Genomic DNA, 12,492 nt, shown 5'->3' on the forward strand with positions numbered 1-12,492 from the left:
TGATTCATTAAGTAGTGAAGATCTACGTCAGGTTGAGGAATGTAAAGATACGACTTGCTTTAGGTTTGGTACCCACAACACTTTGAGGTCACCAAAGAGAGTTGTAATAACTGAAGTAAGCCATTTTGTAAGTACTGATGTGGGGTAGGATTTTCCTGACCTCAGGGTGATGGGTTGGGAGGCTACTGAATGGAGGCAGTAGCCAATTAAATATTTAAGGACCCTATTAGGGTCAAAGCTTTGGGTCCGCCGGGTGGGGAGGCAGTCAGCTTCATTGTGGTCTCCCTGCAGCTGTCCAGTGGGCCATTTGAACTGGAACCTCCTGCCCCAAAGAGAAGGCCACAGGCAGGGAAGGCCGCCCCCATGACTTCATTCAGAAGGACCTGCCTGCATGGCCCCTCTGACGTTTAATTTTTTACTCCTAAAGCCCCTCTATGTTGAGGTGCCATCTCAATCCGCAAGCTGCCTCAGGATTCAATGCTGCCAGCCCTTTGATTGGACCAGCAGCATCAGGAGCCTGTCTGTCATCATTAACTGAACAGCAAGTTAGGAGGATGCCTCTGGTAAAATTGTTGAGCTGCTTCCACTGCCAGCAACTGTGGACTCGGGAGCCCATTTTGTCCCAACATCAGGGTCCCATAGCCACAAAAAATCCTGCCCAATAATCTCTAGTAAGATCACCTATGCTGTTGAGTAAACCTTCACAAATGAAACTATTTATGGAATATGATATGGCAATTATTTGTGGAAAGTGAACTGTTTTGCAGTTTACCCAGTTGCAAATTCTTGTACCTGCTTAACAAATTTTGATGTTTCCTAACAGAGTGTTGGACAAGTATTAATGGCATCTGGTAATAAGAATAAGGAAAAAATGCATTATTAAAATCTCAGAAGCTGATAGAAGTAAATGAAGCACCAGTACCTCAAAAGTACAGGTGTTTTGTGATTAGGTGTCCTGAGGAGCAGAATGTTTAGATCAAGGACTGGGTAGTAGCAATATGAGTGATCATGACACACTTAACAGAGCTATCACATCCACAGGCCAATTGTCCAGAGTGGGTTCTTGGGTAACATTTCCATATGTGTCTAGTGAATGGAGGGATGTGACAATTGTGGGATGTGCAGGTGGGACTTATAAGGCTAAAACAAGGCTAGTTGCTAGGGGTTTTGAAGAGCGACTGGGCGATACAGATATTCAAGAGGACTCTCCCACAGCTGGAAAAATAATCTTCAAAATCTTTTTAATTCATTTGACCAATTATTCATGGCGGTATAGGTAAATAGGCGTAAAAGCTGCATTTCTGTAGGGGGTTACTTTTCAGATGTTTCTGAAACTATCCAAAGAGACAGCAGATGCAGAAGGAAAGCTATGGGAACTATAAACAAATATGTCTATGTCCTGAATAATGTCTCAAAGGGTTGGTATTTTTCAGTGAGATCTGTTTTGCTGAAAACTAAAAGCAGATCCCACAATATTTTATTGGCATCATAAATGGAAACTTCCAGGCATCTTCATGATGCATTTCTTATGGGGTGGTACTGCAGAGTTTGAGAAATGTGTTAAAAGACAGGAGTAGAATTTAACATTAGGAGTCAGGCTTGGGAGCTTTTAATTATATTGGTTTAGATATTCAGCTAAAGTAGGACTAGAGTAACTTTAAATCAACAGTCCAAAAGGAGATTGTCAATCCCATCCAGGTTAATCGTACAAGGCCACAGAAGATGTTACATCTAAAGGTGAGACAGTGTAATTATGAAACTTGATTGGTCAGCTGACTGGTTGGGAACTCAGACTAGGCCAGATGCTAGTTTTGGCATGTTGGAGTTAAGTATTGCAATGAAACATCCTTTAATTGAGAATGTTTTAAGGGCAAACAAGACATTAAGATAAATCTGGAGAAATGTGCACTTAAGTTACCATCTCTGGGTAACCCAAAGAACATCAAACTTTTTTTTAGTGATGCTTCACATGCTAGCCTTCTTGATAGGTATTCTCATGGAGCTGGTTTCATAATATTTCTGATGGGTGAAGATAGGAAAATGTTTTTCTTTAGTTTGGAAAGTTAAGAAAATAAAAAGGGTTAAGTACTTAGGCTGCCGAAACACAAGCTCTTGTGAAGGCAGTGAATGTGAGATTCTACTTGTCAAATATTTTAAATGAGATTCTCTACAATTGGCATACTGAAGATAGTATACACATTGAATATTTGTAGATAATCATTCTTTGTTAGATGGCGTATGTACATTTTTTGTAGAGTTTGAGTGAGAAAGGTTACTAATTATCCTTGTTGGCTTAACAAATACAGGAAAGAAAGGAAATCCCTAAAATTAAATGGGTGGATGCAAGTCATCAACGTTGGATTGTTTTACAAAAAGAAATGTATGTGTGAAGAAATTGAGTCCTAGAGGAGACAACTTGCAATGCAATCCTTTGTACTGAATATGGTGGTCTTTGATTTAATTTATTTTGAAATTTAGGTTGCACATAAACTCTCATTTTTATTTAAAGAGAGAAGGGGCTCTTAATTGTATATTAATTTTTTAATCATGGCAGGTTGTGGGCATTAACTGGAAATTCATTTGTGCCCCTATAAAAACGAACAGGTTGAAACTGTGGTTGAAGAAGTGCCAGTCTGTAATGTATATCTCTGTAAATAAATATAACGGTGTGTAAAGATTGGATCTAGTTCAATCCATCACTACCTAGCTTTCTGGACTATAACTACAGCCACTTGTGGTAAAGCATTCCATATTCTAGTAACTCTTTAGATAAAAAATAAATAAATTTCCCGTTCATTCTTCTAATAATAGTAGCTCTGGTTACAGATGTCAACCAGTGAAATCAATCCTGTAGGTCTTTCATAATCATGCAAACCTCCACTGTACAGTGCTTTTATTAAAGTTGTGTGTGTTACTTTTGAGTTTCATTTATCATTTTTATTTTAAATATTTTTAGCTTCTGTGTTTTAGACCGCTATCATAGAAAGTCCTAACTCCTTCTGTCCTTGGTGTATCTTCATTTGTCCTGATATCCATACATATCTTGTAATGTGCCCAGGATAACAAAGAGAGCCCCTGTTATTAGTTTGTTTTAGCAATTGGTTCTATTCTATGCCTTCAATGTCTTACCATTGAAAGGTAGCAGAGTAACACTGCCAAACAACCTTCCTAAACTAAAATAAGTAGCAGTAATATAACATTTTAAAGTAGTCATTGAGCTTGGCTCTTAATCAGCTGCTCCTTGATACCATGATTTCCTTCTCAGGTGATACTATCTGTGTCTACATTACATTGGTATACCCTTCAAACCCCCTACAATTTTCTTGCACTGTCTCCATTTGAGTCTTGCAACCATCCCCTCCCACTTCTGTTCATTTACTTTATTTGTATTTAGCTGTGAGGCAAGGAATCAGCTGTTTGTTAGCTTCCTGCATTTGCCAGCCTGGGATTTTCTGCTGGTGTGAAGATAACTATTGAGTGCATCCAAATAACGGGAAGTGTTCAAGTATGTTATACATCACATTTGTTACCTTAATTTCCATAGCATTCAGCACTGATATGGCATGTGAGAATGACCCCATTAAAGAGTGCAACTGATCATAGGGTTATAGTTGCACCCTATCTACAAGGTCCATTTTCCCTCTCTTGACCCCAAGCTTGGCTTCCTAGTACAAAAGAAATCCTAGGAGCCTGTCAGTTACTTAAATTAAGCTAAGCTCAGAAAATTTGCTGGAGTCAGTGATAACCAAGTTAGGTGGATAAAAAGCCCACCCCATTGCCTTTACTGACCTCACTCTGAAACTAAATATTATTACAGCATAAGCATGGTGTGTTCCAAGAGATAAGGTTAAATAGATATCATTCATATTCCGAGATCCACCAATGCAAAAAACCTACCTCAGATGAGGATAGGATTGCAGTTGACTGCAATGTTCCACTCACCCAAGATAGAACAATGTGCTGACACACACTAACCAGACTCATTCAAGTTCCCAGCCTCCCTGTGCGAGGGAGAGAGGATGATTGGTTCCATGGAACTATACCCCTGCAGGGACAGCAAAAGAGAGTAGAAAAGTGACAGAAAAAGGAAAGGGAAAAAGAACTACTTCACCCCACCGCAGATACAGTCTCATTATTGGTTAGGATGGAAATTCAGTACAGTCTCTTCGAAATAGGGAACAAGAAAATTTAGTTTCTTTTATGGAAGTAACATCAGTTTTCAGCTGTTTTGATGAAACTTATTATTCCTCTGGTGTTTTTTGTAATGTATTTTTATTTTAACCTAGAGGCCAGAAATAGCAAGAATAGGAACAATAAAAAATCCAGAGAGATTTAAATAAATTAAATATGAAGACTCCATGTGCAGGAGACCTGCATAACCTGTTGTTATGCACTCCATTTAAATATGTAGGCCTGCCTTGGATTGACAATGGGCTCTTTTTTCACCTTTGATCTCAGCATGCAACAATTTATTAGACTGAAAAGGAGGTGGGAAAAATCTACCAGGTCCTGGTACTCAAACACAGAAAAGCTGTAGGTATTCATTCTTTAGTTCCCCATCTTTTAACAATATCTGTGTGGAAGAAACCATTTCTTTCAGAAACTGAACATTATGACAACATAAGCTCCATGTTATGTGCTCCATGCATATGTGCTCGAGTAGCCTCAAGACACTCACGTAAAAAAAATAAATTCAATAGCTATTCATAAAACTCTATTCCAAATGGTACACAAGTTATAGGGCTAAAAGTTTGCTTGCATAGTGTTGCTTCAAAGTGGTGTTATGCAGACTATGTCGATTCCATAGGGGCAGGTAGTGGCACAGGACAGTACCTATGCAAACTGCACAAGTTTTTTTATTGATAAGGAGAAAGCTTCTGCAGCTCACACACGAAGCGTCCTGCAATGCTGCCTCCCCCCAGGGAGCCAACATAGTCTATGCAGCACCATTTTAAAGTGATGCTATGAGAATAGATTTTTAGCTCATGGACAGTATTCACTCCTTTGTTTCCCCCCTCTACCCTCCTCCTCTTTTCATGCTTCCGTAATTGCTTAAAATCTGTTACATCACGAAACTTTCCAGTTATGATGAAAGGTCATCGACCTGAAACATTAAGACGGCAAAAGACGGGAAATTACAGGCCAATTAGCCTGACCTCAGTCGTTGGTAAGATTTTAGAGTCCATTATCAAGGATGAGATTTCAGAATACTTGCAAGTGCATAGTAAAATAGGGCAAAGTCAGCATGGTTTCATCAAGGGGAGGTCATGCCTGACAAATCTGTTAGAATTCTTTGAGGAGGTAACGAGTAGGTTAGACAAAGGAGAGCCAATGGATGTTATCTACTTGGACTTCCAGAAGGCCTTTGACAAGTTGCTGCACAGGAGGCTGCTCAGTAAGATAAGAGCCCATCGTGTTAGAGGCAAGGTACTAGCATGGATAGAAGATTGGCTGTCTGGCAGGAGGCAGAGAGTGGGGATAAGGGGGTCTTTCTCAGGATGGCGGCCGGTGACTAGTGGAATTCCGCAGGGTTCAGTGATGGGACCACAACTTTTCACTTTATACATTAATGATCTAGATGAAGGAACTGAGGGCATCCTGGCTAAGTTTGCAGATGATACAAAGATAGGTGGAGGGACAGGTAGTATTGAGGAGGCGGGGAGGCTGCAGAAGGATTTGGACAGGTTAGGAGAATGGGCAAAGAAGTGGCAGATGGAATACAACGTGGGGAAGTGTGAGGTCATGCACTTTGGTAGGAAGAATAGAGGCATAGACTATTTTCTAAATGGGGAGAGAATTCAGAAATCTAGAGTGCAAAGGGACTTGGGAGTCCTAGTCCAGGATTCTCATAAGGTTAACTTACAGGTTGAGTTGGTAGTTAGGAAGGCAAATGCAATGTTGATATTTATTTCGAGAGGACTAAAATATAAAAGCAGGGATGTGCTGCTGAGGCTTTATAAGGCTCTGGTCAGACCACATTTAGAATATTGTGAGCAATTTTGGGCCCCGTATCTCAGGAAGGATGTGCTGGCCCTGGAGAGGGTCCAGAGGAGGTTCACGAGAACGATCCCAGGAATGAAAGGCTTAACATATGAGGAACGTTTGAGGAATCTGGGTCTATACTCGATGGGAGTTTAGAAGGATGAGGGGGGATCTGATTGAAACTTACAGAATTCTGAAAGGCCTGGATAAAGTGGACGTGGGGAAGATGTTTCCATTAGTAGGAGAGACTAGGACCCGAGTGCACAGCCTCAGAGTAAAGGGAAGACTTTTTAGAACAGAGATGAGGAGAAACTTCTTTAGCCAGAGAGTGGTAAATCTATGGAATTCACTGCCACAGAAGGCTGTGGAGGCCAGGTCATTGAGTGTATTTAAGACCGAGATAGATAGGTTCTTGATTGGTAAGGGGATCAAAGGTTACAGGGAGAAGGCGGGAGAATGGGGTTGAGAAACTTATCAGCCATGATTGAATGGCAGAGCAGACTCGATGGGCTTAATGGCCTAATTTCTGCTCCTATGTCTTATGGTCATTAACCTTGTTTGTTCTCCAACTATGCTGCCTGACCTGAGCATTTCCAACATTTTCTGTTTTTCAGACTTCAGCTGGTACTGCAGCTGCAGTATTTTTCTAACTTTAAGATTTGTGAAGGCAAAATTAAAAACCCCAGGTCCAAGCCTCCCAAAACTGGAGCACATGGTGAACATGAACACATCCTCCACAACCTATGGACCATCAGGGATCAGTCACATATTTATTGTTACATCTAACTAGATAAAAGTTATAAATTGTTTACCACCCAGCTGGTATGAGGTATATCATGTATAATGAAAAAAAAAACTGATATAGATAAGATTTGGCTTTTTCAATTTATTGCCCATCCTCAGTATACACAGTAACTGTACACATGACACAATCATTTCACAAAATTCCACAGTGCTAGCCAAACACAATGCATTCAACACCAAGTTCTGGAAGCAGATGTGTTACAGCTAAATGCTGAAATCTTCTGTAGTAAGTGACTCAGTAGATAACAGAAGTCAGACGAGTACAACAGTTCCAAAAGAAACCGTTGCGCAACAGCTTCAGCTATCTGGAATACTGTTCTGTGCCTGGCTCATCACAATTCTGAATCCACAAAAGCAGCTTATCTGCCTGGCACTGTGCCTTTGACTTGGGTTGAGCATGACGAGCAGCATCCAGGAGTGGAAAGATGCTGATTCCTACCAAATGTTAATTGCAACTAGCTGAAGGACCCACATACCCAGATGAAATCTTTTCCGAGTGGAATAGAGACAGGCAAGAAACTTTTCCACCATGTGGTACCAGTTTCCATTGACAGTATTCAGGAATGTAGGGGGGCCATGAATAAGAGCCATAAACGCTTCCCATTCAATCCCCACTAGAAACTTTCCCATTAAGATTTTCCAATCTACTTGTAAATCCACATGTACTCCGACTCATTCATTTTGTTTACACACTGCAAGTAATTAGGGCTATTACAAGCCTATTAAATCTCCCAATGTTTAAGTTGAAGTATTGCCCAATGTCATTTATGTCCATTCAGACCTAGTTTTAAAGATAAGCTGCTTGATAAGGGGCCACAACATCTTTAGGTAAATTATCATGAATGCAATTTTCCTCTATTTTCAGGTCAGACCATGGAAGAGGTGGTTCTGTTGATAGTTTAAATCAAAGAAAAACCAATGTAAAAAAAAATCAGAAAGGAAATGAGGATCCTTAAGTTTGCTCCCACAATACCAACTATCATGACTCACCTCAAGGTGCATCAAGCCATCTCATTAGATGTTACAGAGCTGATTGCGCTGTGGCAAATCTTATTATCTTAACATTAGGAATTACATTAAAAGTGCCTCATTCATTACATTTTAGGCTTCATTTGGTACAAGAATTAAGAAAGGCCTGGATTTTTGCTCACAAGGCAGGTGCGCAGATTCAAGACATTTCCTGACGCTCAGCACTCACCTCGGGGAAAAAAAATGCCCAAATAATGGGATCTTAGTTTGCGGGGAGGGGTGTGTGCATGCTGGAGTCAGGCCCACTGACCCAAAAACAGTTCGGAGGCAGTCTGTTTAAAAGGCCCGCCTCAGTTATCTGGAACTTTGTCTCCTCAAAACTTGCTTTCCTACCCAGCTTTATATCAGCTGCGAATTTAGCTACAATAATCTGTCCCTTTATTAATATAGATCATAAATAGTTGAGGCACCAGCACCAATCAATTACCCCCAACACCAAGGGCTCTTGTCTCGAACAGTACCCTTGTACGTGGCCCTTATCGAATGCCTTTTGGAAATCCAAATACACTACATCTACCGGTTCCCCTTTATCCACCCTGCTTGTTACATCATCAAAGAACTCTAATAAATTTGTCAAACTCAATTTCCCTTTCACAAAACCATGTTGACTCTACCTGATCGTATTATGATTTTCTAAGTGTCATGCCACTACTTGCTTAATAATGGATTCTGGCATGTTCCTAATACAAATGTTAGAATAACTGGCCTGCTTTCCTACTTTCCATCTCCCTCCTTTCCTGAATAGTGTGAGGTTATCCACTTTAGTAGGAGGAATGGAGGTGCTGGATATTTCTTAAGTGGTGAAAGATTGGGGAGTGTTGATGTCTAGAGGGAGCTGGGTGTCTTTGTTCATAAGTCACTGAAAGCTAATACGAAGGTGCTGCAAGCAATTAGGTAGGCAAATGATATGTTGACCTTTATCGCAAGAGGATTTAAGTACAGGAGTAAAGATGTCTTGCTTCAATTGTACAGAACTTGGTTAGACCGCACCTGGAGTATTGTGTAAAATTTTTGTCCCCTTACCCTAGTAAGGATATACTTGCCATAGAGAGAGTGCAGCAGAGATTCACCAGACTAATTCCTGGGATGGCATGACTGTCCTATGAGAGATTGAGGAGACTGGGCCTGTATTCTCTAGAGTTTAGAAGAATTAAATTCTTAAAGGGTTAGACTGGTTAGATGCAGAAAGATGTTTCCCCTGGGTGGGGGTGTCTAGAACCAGGGGACAGTCTCAAAATAAGGAGTAAGCCATTTAGTTTATAAATATGCCTGTGCTCATGGACAACAACATCCTGTGGCATATCCTCTAATACAAGGCATTTCTGAAAGAAAAAAACACGAACTGGCCTTTTCATTACCTCAGTAAGGCATTGGTAAATTGTAAAATACTACAACCTAACATATAATCCATCTAACAATGGATAACCTTCAGGATGGCCCTAAATAATTTGTTAACTGAATCCTGGAAACTGGGTGTTGCAAGGAAGTGACCACTGTCTGCACCTCTCGGTATCCTATTGAACTGAAGGATGTTGAAGAAAAACAAAGGATGTTATCTAGCATGAATACTCAACGTGCTTTCTACTGGTTTAGTTCTTTTAGGGTATAAATATTGGAACTACACAGTAGGATTTTTAGATTCATTGGATTCACTCCAGCATCTCTCCAAGTAAAGGTAGTGATGATAGTTCTCCCCTTAACTAGGGTAGAGGTATCTTGCTAGACTCGGTAGCTTTCTACAAGAGAATTTAAGGCAAATATTACTTTAAACATTGATGGATATCTTAAATATCTCTCTGTAACAGTAATAAAACTTGGGGTGGAAACATCCCAGATTTGCACTAAAACGTCAATTTACCCACCGGCAGCAATAGAGGCTTTTCACGCCGTATCGTCCCAAACCCGCCGCATTAGTTATACATTCCCGGGAAACACACCCTTACCATGGCGGGTGAGTGGAGTCTCATTCACCCACCACACCCTCACCTCGCCGCTTCATCATGCCAGGCGCCATATAGTCCACCCATGTGCACGCCTCTCAGTGCTTCCAACCCACAACTGCTGCAAAGAAGACAGGATGGCTCTGAAAGGCAAAAGGACTACAGTCCCCAGGTTCAATGACGCAGCCCTCCAGCGCCTTTTGGATGCAGTGGAGCATGACCGTGATGTCGTCTACCCCTGCTCTGGCCACAGGATGGGCAGCAACTGCACTAATCCAGTGTGTGAGATGGTGGCAAGCGCCCATGTCCTGCAAAAGAGGACAGCCGCCCAGTGCTGAAAAAGGATGAATGGTTACCATCAAGGTAATTAACTTTTCTCATCACCCTCAACTCACACATTTACAAACCCATCACACATCCACAGGGATCTCATACCTCAGGGGACAACACCACTAACTCTCACACACGCCCTCACATCTCCACCAGCCTCATTCTCTCTCGAGCTCGCGTACTCATCCTATCCATGGCTCCACTCGCCACACAAACATTCCATACAGTGCCATGTGTCCTGCTCACACTCTTTCCATCTGTTTTCATGCAGGAGAAGCATGTTCATATCAGCAGGAAGATGTTCCAGACCGGGAGTGGAGTGGCCCACATTAGGCCCCTCACTCACTTTGAGGAGTGTGCCATCTCACTGCCTTGTGAGGACGTGGACTGTGCCTGCGGTGACAGTGAGGGCAGTGGTGAACACCCTCGTAAGAATCCTGCACCACATCATCCTTCTCTCAATGCAAATCTGAGTGCTCTCTCTCCTGCTTTTGACTCTGCTGCCATGCACTAATTATCTCTACTTTGGTTCACAGGGAGCTCTGCCAAGCAACGGACACCCTCAGCCAGCCATTCCCTCAGCTCTATCCATGTCCTCAACTACAGCCAAGGGGACACCTCCTCCATTAAAAGGCTGGAAATAGGCAGCCTGGAACACCTGTCACAATGCTTACGTGGGTAGTGCAGAGACACACCTCGGTGGGACCTAGATCTAGAGCAAACTTGGGTTCACAATCTCGTAGTCACCGCACAGATCCATGTCCGCAGCAGCAGGAGGCAGGTTCATGCGAGCTCCCCGGCACTGAGGACTGCTGGGGATCAGATATCTGTGAGGTCCGAGTCAGATGACGAGACTCTCGATTTGGCCTTCCAACTCACCCTGGAGAGTCAGCAGAAGGTGTGGTAACATCACGCTGAGCTGTTGGATGCCTTCAGCAGAGTGGTACACGAGTCAGAGGAGTTTGTCTGTCAGCACTCTGGTTAAGTGATGTCTACATGTGCATGTATGGAGGTCTCCAAGGGGAGGGTAGCAGATGCCATGGAGGCCCTGGTCCAACAAGACGCAGAGATGTGTGCAAACCAGCGCTCTATCACGGAAGCCATGGGTGAGTTCCTGCAGTGGCAACGCGAAAGGGAAATGAGGCACCTTAATGTTCCTCCAGGTGCTCCTTCCCTCAAGGAGTCAGGCCAGGGCCCCCGGGCACCGGAAGGGAGGAGGAGCGGCAGCTGGACACCCCTGGGTCATCCCCTCAGGAATCTCAGAGGTTGTCCTCTCCCTCCGAGTACCCTTTGCCTGTGAGCCCCTCAATCTCATCCTCTGTCACCACAGACGGAGCAGCTGGCCAACGAGTGATTCTGGAGGGAGAAGTGCGTGTGTGTGTGTGTGTGGTGTGGTGTGGTATGTGTGTGTGTTGGGGGAGGGGGGGGGCAGGGCCTTTCAGAGCCTTGTGCAAGCACTCACCCACGCACGTGGATCCTTCACGCATCATACTCACCTCAATGTCTTAAGCATTTTCAATGCTGACTTCTGGGGTTCACTTTCAGTTATCTATCTGAGCTGAATTGCATCTCCACCCACCCAATGATCACACTCCCTTGTAGCACTTGATCTCGCCCACCACGACTATCGTTTAGGTTTTCATTTGGACAGCATGGTCTGGATTCGGTTTCTCATGTGCTCTCCAGTCTTTTCCCCTCCCCCAGTCACCCATTTCCTTTCACCCATCACAGTTGACCCCACTGGCATCACCTTCCACCTCCCCTCCGTGACCTGCCAGCCTAAATCCTTTTCCTTCAGGGATGGCCAGGTGAACGCGCACGTTCCCTTCCTTCCCGAAAATCCTACCTCCATCCATATTCACCTCCCTGACCTCCTCCTCTTTCCCAGCCCCAGTGTCCATGTCTCTCTCTGACTCCCCACTAACCTGGACACACTCCCCTCTCAGCACTCCTTTCTCCCCCTGGACTCCCTCCCATCCCCACACTACTTTCTCCCCCTGGGTCCCTGCCCCTCGCCCTCCCTTCCACTCCACACTCGTTCCTTTCGCCAAACTCCCTCCCCTCCCCGCACTCCTACCTCTCCCCCCCGGGTTCCCAACCAATCCCTCTCCGCACTTCTTCCTCCCCCCACAGACTCCCTCCCCTCCCCACTCCATATTACTTCCTCCACCCAGACTCCACCCCCTCCCCTCACTCCTTCCTGCCCCCAGACTCCATTCCCTCCCCTCTCTGCACTCCTTCCTCCCTCCGGGCTCCCTTCCCTCCCCTCCCCTCTCCGCACTCCATTCCCCCCCCACCTCTCCAAACTCCTCCACTTACACCTTCCATACTCCCCCCTTACAAGTACCTCCTGAGTTGCCATCTTCTCCCCGTTACCCCCTCCTCACCCAGTACTTCCTCCCCCTAC

General features: G+C 43.8%; 1 protein-coding gene and 1 long non-coding RNA gene across 5 annotated transcripts in view; both read right to left on the reverse strand.

Annotated features, from left to right (window-relative positions):
- The window catches only part of LOC144687829 (uncharacterized), a 701,476-nt gene that overhangs the window by 221,846 nt on the left and 467,138 nt on the right, over positions 1-12,492 (reverse strand). The window lies entirely within an intron of this gene.
- smtnb (smoothelin b) overlaps positions 1-12,492 on the reverse strand; it is a 413,005-nt gene that overhangs the window by 214,663 nt on the left and 185,850 nt on the right. The window lies entirely within an intron of this gene.

Source organism: Cetorhinus maximus, chromosome 12 (genome assembly GCF_964194155.1).
Source record: "Cetorhinus maximus chromosome 12, sCetMax3.hap1.1, whole genome shotgun sequence".
Classification (NCBI taxonomy): domain Eukaryota; kingdom Metazoa; phylum Chordata; class Chondrichthyes; order Lamniformes; family Cetorhinidae; genus Cetorhinus; species Cetorhinus maximus.